Consider the following 16636-nt stretch of genomic DNA (forward strand, 5'->3'; position numbering starts at 1 on the left):
TTCTCCTGTCTCTCCTGCTGACCTACGGCAATCTCAGGCTGACCAACAGAAGCAGAGGCAAGAGCCTTCTGCTGACTTTACCAGGTCTCCTATGCTGCCCAATTCCAGCTCCATGTGCCTCACCACCAGTATTCTTTTGGAAAGCTCTTATTTGTCCATCATCTGCAACAGTGCTTCAGGAGGGCTGCTTCAGGACATTTCTCTGGCCTCCCAGTTCCCTTCTCAGAGTCTTTGTTCCCCAGCTGTTCTTTGTGTAAGGTCTTATTTCTATGATATACCCATGTTTCATCCCACTCTTTGTGGTCCTGCTTCCCTAGCTGAACTGTGACTGATACAAGCATTACGGAAAAGTAAGTAGGGTTAGAAACAGGAAGTGCTTATGGGAAGTGAGCTGTACTTTTAAGTGAAATAATCAGAGAAATCTTCACTAAGAAAGAGATATGGGAACATAGAGCCGAAGTGGTAAAGAAAATAATTTTTAAAAGTCCTTTCTCAAGCACATGAAGACTATTCAAAGTATAATCAAAATAATAAAAGATTCGGCGGAGCAACACCTACAACTATATATCTTATAATGCTGCATAAATACAGTAATCGCAAAAATACTCTATGATTTTCTTCAGAGGCTTCTTTTGAAGTTGTATTTGCTTAAACGTTATGACATCTTGCTGAGGCAAAATCAAGACCAGAATTGTTCTTTGAGCTTTTAGAAGGAAAAGAGCTCTGCAGGTATGAAGCCATAAGGATAAAATATCCTCGTTAAGTCACATTGCTCCCTGACTACTGGAGCTCAGCCATCTATTTTCCCAGACACACTCTTTCAGCTTTGTCTCGCGTTTGCAAGAGCAACTATGAAAAGCAAACATGAAGAGTGTAAGGAAATCAGGGGAGACAGCCCCTGAGAAGGAGAAAGTGATATAGGAAAGTGTCTCCACTGGGATTCGTGGAGATGAACTTCTTGGCTTTAGAGTGTTAAGACAGGATCTGCACTCAGCTGGTGTGCTAGAGAGAGACGAAACCGCCTAACCAACAGTGCACAGAAAGGAGACCCTCTGCTCCTATGTTTTTCTTTTTTTTTTTTTTTTTTTTTTTTTTTTTTTTGAGTTTCTAAAATATTCTTCTTTTTTTTTTTTTTTTTTTTTTTTTTTTTTTTTTTCTTTTTTTATTATACTTTAAGTTCTAGGGTACACGTGCATGACGTTTATATCATGTATAACTCCCCAATGCAATCCCTCCCTCCTCCCCCCTCCCCATGATAGGCCCCAGTGTGTGATGTTCCCCTTCCCGAGTCCAAGTGATCTCATTGTTCAGTTCCCACCTATGAGTGAGAACATGCGGTGTTTGGTTTTCTCTTCTTGTGATAGTTTGCTAAGAATGATGGATTCCAGCTGCATCCATGTCCCTACAAAGGACGCAAACTCATCCTTTTTTATGGCTGCATAGTATTCCATGGTGTATATGTGCCACATTTTCTTAATCCAGTCTGTCACAGATGGACATTTGGGTTGATTCCAAGTCTTTGCTATTGTGAATAGTGCCGCAATAAACATACGTGGCATGTGTCTTTGTAGTAGAGTAATTTATAATCCTTTGGTATATACCCAGTAGTGGGATGGCTGGGTCATATGGTACATCTAGTTCTAGATCCTTGAGGAATCGCCATACTGTTTTCCATAATGGTTGAACTAGTTTACAGTCCCCCAACAGTGTAAAAGTGTTCCTATTTCTCCACATCCTCTCCAACACCTGTTGTTTCCTGACTTCTTAATGATTGCCATTCTAACTGGTGTGAGATGGTATCTCATTGTGGTTTTGATTTGCATTTCTCTGATGGCGAGTGATGATGAGCATTTTTTCATGTGTCTGTTGGCTGTATGGATGTCTTCTTTTGAGAAATGTCTGTTCATATCCTTTCCCCACTTTTTGATGGGGTTGTGTTTTTTTCTTGTATATTTGTTTGAGTTCTTTGTAGATTCTGGATATTAGCCCTTTGTCAGATGAGTAGGTTGCAAAAATTTTCTCCCATTCTGTAGGTTGCCTGTTCACTCTGATGGTAGTTTCTTTTGCTGTGCAAAAGCTCTTTAGTTTAATTAGATCCCATGTGTCAATTTTTGCTTTTGCTGCCGTTGCTTTTGGTGTTTTAGACATGAAGTCCTTGCCCATGCCTATGTCCTGAATGGTACTACCTAGATTTTCTTCTAGGGTTTTTATGGTATTAGGTCTAACATTTAAGTCTCTGATCCATCTTGAATTAATTTTCGTATAAGGGGTAAGGAAAGGATCCAGTTTCAGCTTTCTACTTATGGCTAGCCAATTTTCCCAGCACCATTTATTAAATAGGGAATCCTTTCCCCATTTCTTGTTTTTGTCAGGTTTGTCAAAGATCAGATGGCTGTAGATGTGTGGTATTATTTCTGAGGACTCTGTTCTGTTCCATTGGTCTATATCTCTGTTGTGGTACCAGTACCATGCTGTTTTGGTTACTGTAGCCTTGTAGTATAGTTTGAAGTCAGGTAGCGTGACGCCTCCAGCTTTGTCCTTTTGACTTAGGATTGTCTTGGCAATGCGGGCTCTTTTTGGTTCCATATGAACTTTAAAGCCGTTTTTTCCAATTCTGTGAAGAAACTCATTGGTAGCTTGATGGGGATGGCATTGAATCTATAAATAACCTTGGGCAGTATGGCCATTTTCACGATATTGATTCTTCCTATCCATGAGCATGGTATGTTCTTCCATTTGTTTGTGTCCTCTTTGATTTCACTGAGCAGTGGTTTGTAGTTCTCCTTGAAGAGGTCCTTTACATCCTTGTAAGCTGGATCCTAGGTATTTGATTCTCTTTGAAGCAATTGTGAATGGAAGTTCATTCCTGATTTGGCTCTCTGCTTGTCTGTTACTGGTGTATAAGAATGCTTGTGATTTTTGCACATTAATTTTGTATCCTGAGACTTTGCTGAAGTTGCTTATCAGCTTAAGGAGATTTTGGGCTGAACGCTCAATAAATTCGGTATTGATGGAACGTACCTCAAAATAATAAGAGCTATTTATGACAAACCCACAGCTAATATCATACTGAATGGGCAAAAACTGGAAAAATTCCCTTTGAAAACTGGCACAAGACAGGGATGCCCTCTCTCACCACTCCTATTCAACATCGTGTTGGAAGTTCTGGCTAGGGCAATCAGGCAAGAGAAAGAAATCAAGGGTATCCAGTTGGAAAAGAAGAAGTCAAATTGTCCCTGTTTGCAGATGACATGATTGTATATTTAGAAAACCCCATCGTCTCAGCTCCTATGTTTTTCTATTAGCCGCACCAAGGGGTTGGTTTCCTGGCAACCTGCCGTGGTGCCTTCCCTCCGCGGAGGCTCGTCTGCCCCTAGGGGGAGCCAATCGGCTGTCAGCCCCCAAAGAGTGCCTTCTGGGATGGCAAGCTAGATGTCTTGCAGAGCGCAATTAAAGCATCTGCCAGGAAAGGATTGTTTTGAGGCAGGTATGCATTTGATAAATTGGTGTTGCAGGCCTCCCATGCCAAGGTAGAGACGGTTGCTAATAGACAATTGTGAACTTTCTTCAGACTGAAGTCTTAAGTTAAATACAGGGCGGACGCCTATACACAGTACTCTTTAGATCGTGGCAAATAGGACTCTCACCTATTTGATAATAAATCTGCCAAATTCCTGTTTTGCAATGAAAAATGCTTGTTTCATTCTTGGTTTGAGTTTTTCTTAACTAGCTAAAATTGGTTGAAATGAATATGTAATAATTTCATGCATTTTTTTTTTTTTTTGAGATGGAGTCTCGCTCTGTCGCCCAGGCTGGAGTGCAGTGGCCGGATCTCAGCTCACTGCAAGCTCTGCCTCCCAGGTTCACGCCATTCTCCTGCCTCAGCCTCCCCAGTAGCTGGGGCCATAGGCGTCCGCCACCTCGCCAGGCTAGTTTTCTGTATTTTTTAGTAGAGACGGGGTTTCACAGTGTTAGCCAGGATGGTCTCGATCTGCTGACCTAGTGATCCGCCCGTCTTGGCCTCCCAAAGTGCTGGGATTACAAGCTTGAGCTACCGTGTGGGGCCAATTTCATGCATTTTAACACTTCAAAACGTATGACATTTCACACATGTATTTCCCTACTTCTAATGTTCTCTCTCTCTTTCTCTCTCCTTTTTAAAAAAAAAAAAAAAAAAAAAAAAAAGAGACGAGGTCTCATTATATTGCCCAGACTGGTCTTGAACTCCTTTGTTTAAGCAGTCTTCCTGCCTCAGCTGCCTAAAGTGCTGGGATTACAGGCAAGAGCCATCATGCCTGGTCTTGAACGTTCCCTTGAGGAAGCAATACGCACAAACTAGAAAGTGGGCAGACAGGGAACAGGAGTTTTCACTTTGAGAGGTACAAGCTGAACATGACCTTCTATGCATATGGAAGGCAACTTGGCAAAGACAAATGTGTCCTACCTACATTTTCTGGTTCTACAACTTCACTTTTTGGACCCACTAACATCAGCTAAGAAGCAAGTTCTCCCCCACACACCGTGGATGTAGCTTAAATCAAGTCAAAGGGAAGGGCTAAGGCCTGGAATAGAAAAGCGCCTAACCTTTCCGTATGACAACTCACCCAATGACTCGCCTATTTAGAATGGTTTCCATTTACTCAAAATTTGGAAAGAAAGAAGGAAACCAAGCCAAGTTCATGACAAAGTTCAGCACTAGGAAGAATCACTTTACTTGAATCTCCTCCCATCTTCTTGATTTGATTTTTCACACATTCATTTATTCATCTTACATTCCCGAGAAACTTCTGGTGTAGGCCAAGACAACATCTATAGTTTCACAGACACTACTCATTGAATTGAAGTAAACAAATTGGAAAGCAAAAGCCAAACAAGCTTGTCCAATCTGCTGCCCGTGGGCTGCAAGTGGCCCAGGGCAGCTGTCAATACAGCCAAACACAAATTCAGAAACTTTCTTAAAACTTTATATCTTTTTATGATTTTTTTTTTAGTATATTTTATGTGTGGCCCAAGACAATTCTTCCAGTGTGGCCTAGGGAAGCCAAAAGATTAGACACCCCTGGTCTAGTATTTGTCTGTTTAAACTGTTTCACAGAAGCCAGCAGGAGATAATAGCTGGATTATGAACATCACATAAATGTTTCTTACCTGACCACACTGCTCAGATATGTTGATTCCCTCCCCCGTATATAGTACAAGCTTGCTCCTAGGACAGAATAGGAAAATATCTAATATTATCCTTTGAGTTCAGAAACCTCACCCTGCTCACTGATATGCTAGTTTTACATCTTAGTGTAGTGAAAATCTAACCTTCCCACCTATGATAAATACACGTAACTTGACCTGTAACTAGCTACTTTTCAAATAACAGTGAGTGGGCATTCATTCTTTTGAAAAAACCTCTTCAGTGCTACCTTCTTCCATTCCTTCTGTATTCACTTGCATATGGGAAATGAAACAGTCCATTGTCTCTACTGTGTTACCATCGGGATCCCATAGGACTCCCTCTTTACCAAACAAGCAGGGACTATATAACTAAAATGAGGGCAAATTTTGTAGAACAGCAGGAGAGAAGAATATGAAGATATTTTTTCATTTTTTTTTTATTCTTATTTGCAAGTTTGCAAATCTTTCCTTATGACCAAGTAGCTGGAACTCCATTTGGCATACAAAGATTTAATTTTTGTCTTATTCATCTTATTGAGAATTAGCTTTAAAAAGGAAAAAATATGTATCTTCTTGATATTAAGTTAGTAAAGTACTGCTCTAAATAGTCATCGTTTATGCTTTAGTCAGTTTGTATCATAAGTATACTTAGAATAAGAATGCCTTACAAGCATTTACCTTTCAAAATAAAATTGTTTTATGATTTTAAAATATAACGTTTAAAAACAAATTCTAAAAGAAAAATTATTTTTACATTTTCCACAGCTCTCCCTAGCTCTTACTTTAATGCTTTATGATGTTTACAAGGCTAGAGTACCGGAAGCTTGCTTTTTTTTTCTTTCTCATAATTATTCATGAAATTCAATTAACTTGTCATCAAATGAACTATTATGTTATCTTGGTCTTTTTGACCCTAACACTCAGACGTCCTATAAGATGCCTGAATCAAAGTTTTACCTCATTTTCTTCTAAATTTTATTCTTTATGGAAATTAAACCCTTTATGAAGACATCCAAGCATCATTTTAAGCAAACTACTTACAAATCAGCAAAATTATTTATAGCAATATTTAAATAATATAAACATAAACATATATTAAACTATCCTAACCCTATTTCCCACAGAAATTTTTCAGAAATCACTCTTAATCTATCTCTGATTAAAAACAGCAACAACACTTTCTGGGCCTGTGTATAGCTTTAATAACATTTTTGAACATTTTTGACTCAGTGTCAAAAACCCTCATAAACAGTGTCTCTTCAGTGTCTGCCCTGCAGCAGGAAGGACATACTATCTCTTGCTCACCTTTTAAAAGATACAAAGACCTGCTTGCCTGTCCATATTTCCCTGACTTTCTCCCTGTTCCCCCTTGCAAAAAAAAAAAAAAAGAAAAAGAAAAGAAAATCTCAAAAATAATACATAAAACTAGGGAAGACAATAAAGGATGAAGTAAAGAGAAAGCCTCAAAACAAGAAGAAAAAAGTATGCAGCAGTGCAGTCCTGCTGGTGTGCATGAAATACCCTGTGATAGCCTTTTCCTAATCATTAGGGAATAATTTTTTCTTCTTAAGTGAGAGACCTTCTTAGCCTTTTGAAACCTGGGTTGATGTTTACTAATTAATTTATATAGAATGGTCCCTTAGCAACCATTTCAAACAGGATCTGTTACCTCTGCTCTCTGGGTTTAAAGGAATGCATCCTTTTCCAAGACAACCGTGTTTGTAAAGGCCAGCAGCATGCAGCAGTATTCTAGAGACTGTTATCAAGTAATACTTCCACAATACTTCAATGATGAAAGAACATCTTAGAAATTGTGATGTCGCTATTTGATGGTGAAATAAGCTTTTCATATCACTTAATTTGTAGTTATTGTTTTACCAGATGGGAAGACTTTTAAATCAATAAATAATCACTGTCTGCCATGCTGTATATATTTACTTATTTACTGGCTTGTCATCTCTCACTTTCTCTGAAGTATATAAGCTCTACAAGGAAATGATATTCAGTCTGTCTTGTTCATTGCATGCTCAGAATCTAGTCCCTGGCATGGAGTAGCCACTCAATAAATATTTGCAAGCTGAATAAATGAATACATGAATAAGGATTTTCCCATATTTTGATAAGAGGATAAAGGACAAAGATGAATAATATTTACAAATTTCTTAAGTCACTGTTTGAAGGGATTTTTAATGAATGATTATAAGTGCTTCCTAGGGATTTACAAATTATAATGGGAATTTGATTTTATTTTCACTGCAGTATGTGTTACGATGAGATCCTCCTATAGTGAACCTTGTCACCTAACCCATATCTCCCTGCCCTTACTTATAATATGTTTTTTTTTTCTTTTAATAGTTTTTATTTTTTAAAAGCAGTTTTAGGTTCATAGCAAAATTGAGAGGTAAGTACAGAGATTTCCCATATATCCCCTGCTCCCACGTATATGTAGCCTTCCCCATTACCAACAGTCCTTGGACCAGAGTGGTATGTTTGTTATGAACAACCTAATTGTCACATCATAATCACCCATAGTCTACAGTCTACATTCAAGTTCACTCTTCCCATGTGGTCCAGGGGTTTATTTGGTTGATTGTTTGTTTGTTTGTTTGTTTAATCACCAATTCAATTCTGGAATTCAATATTGTTCTGTTCAGGGTTTCAATTTCTTCCTGATTCAATCTTGGAAGATTGTGTTCCTAGGAATTTATCCATTTCCTCTAGATTTTCTAATTGTGTGCATAGAGGTGTTCATAATAATCTCTAAGGATCCTTTGTCTTTCTGTGGGATTATTTGTAAAGTCACCTTTGTCATTTCTCATTGTGCTTATTTGGTTCTTCTATCTTGTTTTCTTAGTTGATCTAGCTAGCAGTCTACTGATCTTGTTTATCCTTTCAGAAAACAAACTTTTGGTTTTCTTGATTCTTATATGGATTTTTGGATCTCAATTTTGTTCAGTTCTGCCCTGATTTAGTTCTTTTCTTTCTCTAGATTTGGGGTTAGTTTGTTCTTGATTTTCTAGTTCCCATAGGTGTGATGTCAGATTGTTAATTTGAGATTTTTCTAACTTTGTGAGGTAGGTATTCAGAGCTATCAACTTTCCTCTTAACACCACTTTTGCTGCATCCCAGAGATTTTGATATTGTGTCTCTGTTTTCACTGATTTCAAAGATTTTTTTTCATTTCTGCTTCAATTTCTTTTTTTTACCCAAAAGTCATTTGAGAGTGAGTTGTTTAATTTTCCTGTAACTGTGTGGTTCTGAGAGGTCTTCTTGGTATTGATTTCTATTTTTATTCCACTGTGGTTCAAGAGTATGGTTGGTATGATTTGGTATTTTTGCATTTATGGAGACTTGCTATATGACTGAGCACCTGATTGACCTTAGAATATGTTCTGTATGCAGATGAGAAAAATGTATACTTTGTGGTTGGTGGGTAGAATATTAGGTGTCTGTTATGTCCAATTGACTATATCAAATTTAAGTCCAGAATTCTTTGTTATTTTTCTGCCTCAATGCTCTGACACTGTCAGTAAGTGTTGAAGTCCCGTGTTATTATTGTCTTGCTGTCTACGTCTTTTTGTGGACCTACAAGTACTTGTTTTGTAATCTGGGTGCTCTTACGTTGGGTGAGTATATATTTAGGATAGTTGGATCTTCTTGTTGAATTGAACCCTTTATCATCATGTAATGCCCTTCTTTGTCCTTTTTTACTGTTTGTTGTTGGTTCAAAGTCTGTTTTATCTGATATAGAAATAATGACCTTTGTTCTTTTTAGTTTTCTATTTGTGTGATAGATTTGTCTCTAGCCCTTTACTTTGAGCCTATGGGTGTCATTAGATGTGAGATGTGTCTCTTGAAGACAGAAGATGGATGGGTCTTGCTTTTGTATCCAACTTGCCACTCTATGGCTTTTAGGTGGAGTGTTTAAACCATTTACATTCAAAGTTAATATTGATATGTAATGTTTTGATCATATTGTGAAGTTGTTAGCTGGTTGCTTTGTAGTTTCTATTGTGTGATTGCTCTATAGGGTGTATGGGCTATGTACTTGAGTGTTTTTGTGGTAGCAGATATCGTTATTTTATTTTTATGTTTAGAACTGTCTTAAAGATCTCTTGTAAGGCTGGTCTAGTAGGAACAAATTCTCTTAGTCTTTGCTTGTCTGGAAAATATATTATTCCTCCACTTATGAAGCATATTTTGACAGGATATGAAATTCTTGGTTGGAATTTCTTTTCATTAAGAATGCTGAAACTAGACATCCAATCTCTACTGGTTTGTAAAGTTTCTGCTGAGAAGTCCACTGTCAGCCTGATGGGGTCCTCTTCATGTGTGATCTGGCCTTTTTCTCTAGCTGACTTTAAGAGTTTTTTTGTTTGTTTGTTTTTTGGGGTTTTTTTTTAGCATTGACCTTGGACAGTCTGATGAATAAGTGACTTGGGGGATGCTCTTTTTTTTAGAGCGACAGGTGTCCTCTGGATTTCTTGCATGTGGGTGTCTACCTCTTTTTCATGATTAGGGAAATTTCCTTGAGTTATTTTCTCAAATATATTTTCCTTGTTTTTTAGTTTTTCTCCTATCTCTCAGAAATCTCAACAATTTGTAGGTTTGGTTGCTTTATATAATCACATATTTCTTGAAGACTTCATTTATTTTTCTTAATTCCTTTTTCTTTATTTTTATCTGACTGGGTTCATTTGAAAGGCCAGTCTTCAAGTCCTGAAATTGTTTCTTCTGCTCGGTCCAGTCTATTGATAGAATTTTCAATTGTAATTTTTTTTTCTTGAGATTGAGTCTCACTCTGTCACCCAGGCTGGAGTGCAATGACATGAACTTAGCTCACTGTGCCTTGACCTGCCAAAGTTCTGGGATTACAGGTGTGTGCCACCGTGCCCGGCCTTCAATTGCATTTTGAAATTCCTTAGGCAAATTTTTCAATTCCAGAAGCTCTGATTGATTTCTTTTAAAAATGTTTATCTCTTCCTGTGTTTCCTGGATTGCTTTAAAAGTTTCTTCATATTAATTTTCAACGTTACCTTGCATCTCATTCAGCTTCGTTGCAGTCTATGCTTTGAATTTTTTACCTTTTTGTCATTTCTGAGTTTCCATTTTGGTTAGGGAGCATTTCTGGATAGCAAATGTGATCTTTTGGTGGTGTCACTACATTCAGATTTTTCATAGTGCCATAATTTTTGCACTGGTACCTTCTCATCTGGAGACACTGACACTTCTAGTTTTTGTAATTATTTTTATGCACATAGGAATTTTTCTTTTTCTTTATTTCCACATAATATTATTGTTCTTTTTTATTCCTCTTTTATTTCTTTTTATAATTTTTTCTTTTCCTTTCTCTTTCCCTTCCTCCCTAGGGGCTGAGACTGTAGAGAATGCTGGGTAATGTCTTTTGGTTTTGCTTCTGTAGACATATGTACTTCTATTGGCAGGTTCTTTATTGGGCTGTGTTACACCTGTAAGCCAGTAAATGGCACTTAACAGTAAGTGCTTGCTGTGGCCATTGTGGCTGGATATACACCTGATCCTTGTTTACTGGGAGAAGCTCTCTGTTACTTCAGACAATGGACTGATCCATGAAGTGCACATGGCCTGAGCTCTCTGCCCAGCCCTGAGGAGACGAGGGGCAAAATAGATGGGGACATGTAAGGCAGGTCTGCCTACAGGTCCCCTAATGGCAGGCACAAGCATCAGCATCAGCTCTAAGGGATAATTCAGTAGGCATCCACAAAGCACTCAGAAGCATGCCTAGATGTGAAGCTGGGAAACTCCCTCAGCTCCAAGTTCTTGCACAGGGGAAGCAGGACAGCCTAAACCCCTAATCCAGGAGAGTGGGTGCTCCAGAGTCCTGGAGAATCTCCCTGCATGTGGAGTGTAGAGTGCCCTCCTGCACCATAATCTCTAGAATTTTTAATATTAATGATTTCTAGCTTATCAGTTCTTTATTTCATGGATTGTGACTTTGGTGTTGTATCTTGAAAGTTATCCCCAATACTAAGGTCACCTAGATTTTCTCCTATGTTATCTTCTAGAAGTTTTAGAGTTTTGCATTTTACATTTAAGTTGGTGATCTGTTTCAAGTTTATTTTTGTGAAGGTTGAAGGTTTGTGCCTAGATTCATTTATTTTTTGCATGTTATTGTACACTTCTTCCAGCACCATGTTGAAAAGATCACCTCTTCTCTATTGTATTGCTTTTGCTCCCTTTTCAAAGATCAGTTGCCTAAATTTGTGTGGGTCTATTTCTAGGCTCTCTCTTCTCCTCCGTCGATCTATTTGTCTCTTCTTTTACCAGTGTCACACTGTCTTGATTACTGTAGTTTTATAGTCAATCTTGAAACCGGGTAGTATCAGTCTTCCAACTTTGTTCTTCTCCTTCAATATTGTGTATTCTGGGTCTTTTGCCTATCTATATAAACTTTAGAATCAATTTATTGATATTCACGAAATAACTTGCTGGGGTTTTGATTGGGATTGCATTGAATTTATAAACCAAGTGGGGAAAAAATGACCTGGCAACATTGAGTCTTCCTATTCATGAGCATGAAATATCTCTCCATTTATTTATTCTTTGATTTTTTTCATCAGACCTATATAATTTTTGGTATGGTTTTTTAAATGCCATCTTTACTCAGTTCTGAGGCCCTGGATAAAAGTCAGTGAATTCATCTTCTTGATCAGCCAAATTAAGTCTATACCCCAGTCACCTCCATTATGGAATTCTCAGACTCAGCCCATGATCCCCTTTTCCTAAGCACCTAAGGGCCAGGTACCAGACAACTAAAGAGAGCCCCTGTGCACCAGTGCTTGCTGAACTTATTCAGAGTAGCCAATCCTAAACTCAGTTACCCTCTCTTGCCCATTCCTTCCCTTGGAAACCAGCATGCTTGCCCACAGTTCTGCTTTCTCCCTCTGCCTCAGGACTGACCCTGGTGCTTCCCCTGAGTAGTCTTTTGTTAGAGGTAGTGAGGTTGGGGGGTGTCTGTCTTCTGCCAAGAAAATTGTGTGGGCATAAAACTACAACTCTTTCCAATTAGCCTCTCTTGATCTATGCATGGTCTTACTGTACTTCACCCAAGGTAACAGAGTTATTAATGAAACATACCACCATCACAAGATCTCCAACTGATGTACCTGTGCTTCTTTTTGTGGGCTCACTCTCTTGCTGCTGGAGTGAACTTTGCTGTTCATACGAAAAGCTGAAAGTTCTGGAGAAATAACACCCCCAGAGAATAGCCCTCGGGCAGTGGCTAACTGGAATAAGGGTATAAATTCCCCAGTTCCCTTCTCCTCAGATCCATTAACTCTGAGGCATGCATTTTATGCCACCTCCCAGCCTTTCCCCAGCATCCATCTTCTTACATTGCTGGTTAGGTAACCATCTCTATTGCTTGCTTCCTCGTTGCTGTGCCACTTTCCGATTCCCCAACCCCTGTTTTCCTTTACCTTATTGGTAAACTACTTGGAACTTACTTTAGTTTTCTGTGGTGGCCATGAGAAATTGACACAACAAAAATGTATTCTCCTACAGTTCTAGAGGCCAGAAATCCTTTTGCCAGCTTTACAGGAGCATCCTTGCTTACCTCTTCCAGCTGCTAGTGCCTTCACAGATAGCTTGGCTTGGGCCAGGGTAACTTCAGTCTCTGCTTCCATCATCACATTGCCTTCTCCTCTCCTATAGTCGAAGATCCTTCTGTCCCCATTTTCTAAGGGAAATTGTCATTGGACTTAGGATCCCCTAATTAAGGATGATCTCGTTTCAAGAACCTTAGCTTAATTACATCCAAAGGCTCTTTTTCCAAATAAGGTCACATTCACAGGTTCTGAGTGGATGTGTCTTTTGGAGGAGAATGCCATTCAACTCACTGTAGATCTAAATCCTTGTGTAAGTGTATGCTTCTGGAGGGAACCCAAACTATGACTTGTGTGTCATGTAAAATGAATTTAGATTGTTTCAGTTAGTTAAGAGTTCACAATCTAGTGACTAAGATCCAGACCCATCCTTTCTTCTGTGGATGTTCTCAGAAGACTGCTCTCTGCACAGAGAAATAGTTTGTCTTTCTTAGTCTCAACTTGGCTTCTATTCAATTGAAATAAGTAATGAAGCAGAATTTCATTCTTATCTGTAAATTTCTACAGTCTTTGGAGCATTTCTATAGTAAGGGGAGAAGTGAACCTATCTCTTTTTTATTTTCCATGACATTCTTTCCCAACATATAGAAGCATGTCTGAATCCAGAATCCCCAACCGCTCCTTTTAGGCAGGTCACTTCTAAAGATTAATGCAAATGAAGGTCTTGCACAAATATCTCTAATCAGCATCAGACAAATACCAATCAGGTTCTTTGTGCTCTGGCTCAGTAGGGTGCTATTAAGATGATTGAAAACCAGACCTGTGCATCCCGCCAGCACTAGTCCTGCCCTGCCCAGTCACGTCATGGTGATCTCCACTTTTCTTAGCTGCCAGCTCAGTGTGGTTGATCGCCTGGAGAAAAACAATGCTTATTGGAACTCAAACTATGGTGTAGTACAGATTTTGTTTTGAAACCCCAGTTTGAAAATATTCTATCTGTCATATCTACAGTGAAGACTGCTGATAATAATTAATATGCATTCGATTTTGTTTATGCTTAAAGAAGAGACATATTCAGAAAGCTTACCTGCAGTGTACATAGGAACATGTCATAATTTAAAAGCTATCTTTGCATGCTGCCCTATATGAAGCAGGATGCTACATCCCACAGACTGCCATGGTACTTAATTCCTAGCCTAAGAAACAGAAAGAGGGTTTATGGTCTGAAAAATGTACCTCCACCCCAAAATACATATGAACATATATAATATTATACTATATACTATATATATTATGTGACTAATGATAAATATATATAGTATGTGCATATTATGTATTATAAACACACATATATACCTATTATACTATGAACATGTATTATATATATACACATAATGCAACATACTTTATATATAATATCAGAGCATGTATATAGTTGTATGTGTGTATTTATATATAACTTATTTGAACCTCAGTCTCCTCATCCGTAAAATGAGGGTTACAATGTCTAACTCAAAGATTAGTTTGAGGATTAAATTAGTTATATAAATAGTGCACTTAACATAAAGCCTAGCATACAAGAGGAACACAGTTGTAGTAAGTTTCTTTTTCCTGACATTTATGCATTAAAACCAAATACATGGAAATGTAACCATGTAGAAAAATTTTAATATGTATTACTTTTAATGGTTACTAGAGAAAAGAATCAAGGATCATATTTATTCTCTAAGTGGAAGAGTCTAAATTTATTTCCAGTAAATCAAGGCATCAAAAATAATTGAGTTAATTTTCAGTCTTTCTCTGCTTTCACCGTATCTGTTATTTAATACCATCTATAAATATTCAGAATTCTCTATTTCATTTTTATTCTGAAATTTTCGTTCCAGATATTACCAGGTTCAGATTTGTATACATCATCTGTCTTTTTTTTTTTTTTTTTTTTTTTTGAGACGGAGTCTCACTCTGTCACCCAGGCTGGAGTGCAGTGGCCGGATCTCAGCTCACTGCAAGCTCTGCCTCCCGGGTTCACGCCATTCTCCTGCCTCAGCCTCCCGAGTAGCTGGGACTACAGGCGCCCGCCACCACGCCCGGCTAGTTTTTTTTATTTTTTAGTAGAGACGGGGTTTCACCATGTTAGCCAGGATGGTCTCCATCTCCTGACCTCGTGATCCGCCCGCCTCGGCCTCCCAAAGTGCTGGGATTACAGGCTTGAGCCACCGTGCCCGGCCCATCATCTGTCTTTTTAAAAAGAGACTAATTAATGTACTTTATTAAACTGGACTATTTTTAGGTTTGCTTTTATTTTTAAAATCTATGTTGGTATACACAAAACATTTAGTAAACAGTATCATAAATGAATTATTATTACATTTGTGTAGTGAATTAAAGAAAACTTCAAATTATTTGATATTCCTCCCATCAAGAGTTAGGATCTATACCCTTCTTCTTCAATCTGAATGGTTTCTGTGACTGTTTAACAAGATGGTAACTGCCAGAACAATGCTGTACTGGCTCAGACTCAGGTCTTAAGAAATTAGCAGTGTTCCCTTTTTTCTCTAAGAATGCTGTCTCCAGGAACCCTGAAACACCGTGTAAGAAGTCTGATTACTCTAAGACCACCATGATGGAGAGAAGGGTCACTTGCAGCTGCTTCAGTTGCTGGTCACATTGAGCCCATACCTCGAGCCACCCCTGCCAAGATGCCAAACATGTGAGTGACATCTTCTTCAGCCCTCTATGTAGTCCAACCACTAGCTGAATTCCACTAATGTGCCTCAGTTAATGCCACAGGGAGCAGAGAGTTGCCCTGCTGGGCACTGCCAGCATTCCTAACCCCTAGACTGTGTCATATATTCAAATAAGGACTGTTTCTTTTAAAAATTTTTTATTATACTTTAAGTTCTAGGGTACATGTGCACAACGTACAGGTTTGTTACATATGTATACACGAGCCATGTTGGTGTGCTGCACCCATTAACTCGTCATTTACATTAGGTATATCTCCTAATGCTATCCCTCCTCCCTCCCCATTCCCCACAATAGGGCCCGGTGTGTGATGTTCCTCTTTCTGTGTCCAGGTGATCTCATTGTTCAATTCCCACCTATGAGTGAGAACATATGGTATTTGGTTTTCTGTTCTTGCGATAGTTTGCTGAGAATGATGGTTTCCAGCTGCATCCATGTCCCTGCAAAGGACACGATCTCATCCTTTTTTATGGCTGCATAATATTCCATGGTGTATATGTGCCACATTTTCTTAATCCAGTCTGTCACAGATGGACATTTGGGTTGATTCCAAGTCTTTGCTATTATGAATAGTGCCGCAATAAACATACGTGTGCATGTGTCTTTATAGCAGTATGATTTATAATCCTCTGGGTATATACCCACTAATGGGATGGCTGGGTTGAATGGTATTTCTAGTTCTAGATCCTTGAGGAATCGCCACACTGTTTTCCACAATGGTTGAACTAGTTTACAGTACTGTTTTAAGCTACTAAGTTTTGGGGGTGATTGGCTACATAACAATAGTCAGTCACAACAATAGATTTACCAAAAGGGAGTACAATGTGTTTCTCTCACTCTAGGAATTATTAGTATGGATTCAGAGGATGTGTTGTGATTGCCAGTAAATTGAAATGGATCACTAGAATTAAAAATAACTATGATATTTTTAGCAACTAAGACAGTTTTATAATTATGTGTTGGTCATCTTATTCAAACCTGGAAATATTTCATGATCAATGCTGGTTTAAAATGTGGTTCTTCTAAAAAATATCCATTTTCAGGAAATTATTACAAATATCTGATTCAGACCTCTGAAATTCCCTTGTGAGGCTGTAAATATGATAAGTTAACATCAGTTTTACTTAAGTTGTAAAATATTC

The 16636-nt window shown here is 38.3% G+C and overlaps 1 long non-coding RNA gene across 1 annotated transcript in view; it reads left to right on the forward strand.

Annotated features, from left to right (window-relative positions):
- Positions 1-16636, forward strand: part of LOC117086778 — a 57529-nt gene that overhangs the window by 12422 nt on the left and 28471 nt on the right. Inside the window, exon 3 of the long non-coding RNA XR_004438572.1 lies at positions 15310-15459. This is a non-coding gene — a long non-coding RNA (uncharacterized LOC117086778). The remainder of the gene's footprint in view (positions 1-15309; positions 15460-16636) is intronic.

Source organism: Trachypithecus francoisi, unplaced genomic scaffold, assembly GCF_009764315.1.
Source record: "Trachypithecus francoisi isolate TF-2019V2 unplaced genomic scaffold, Tfra_2.0 Lachesis_group10, whole genome shotgun sequence".
Classification (NCBI taxonomy): Eukaryota; Metazoa; Chordata; class Mammalia; order Primates; family Cercopithecidae; genus Trachypithecus; species Trachypithecus francoisi.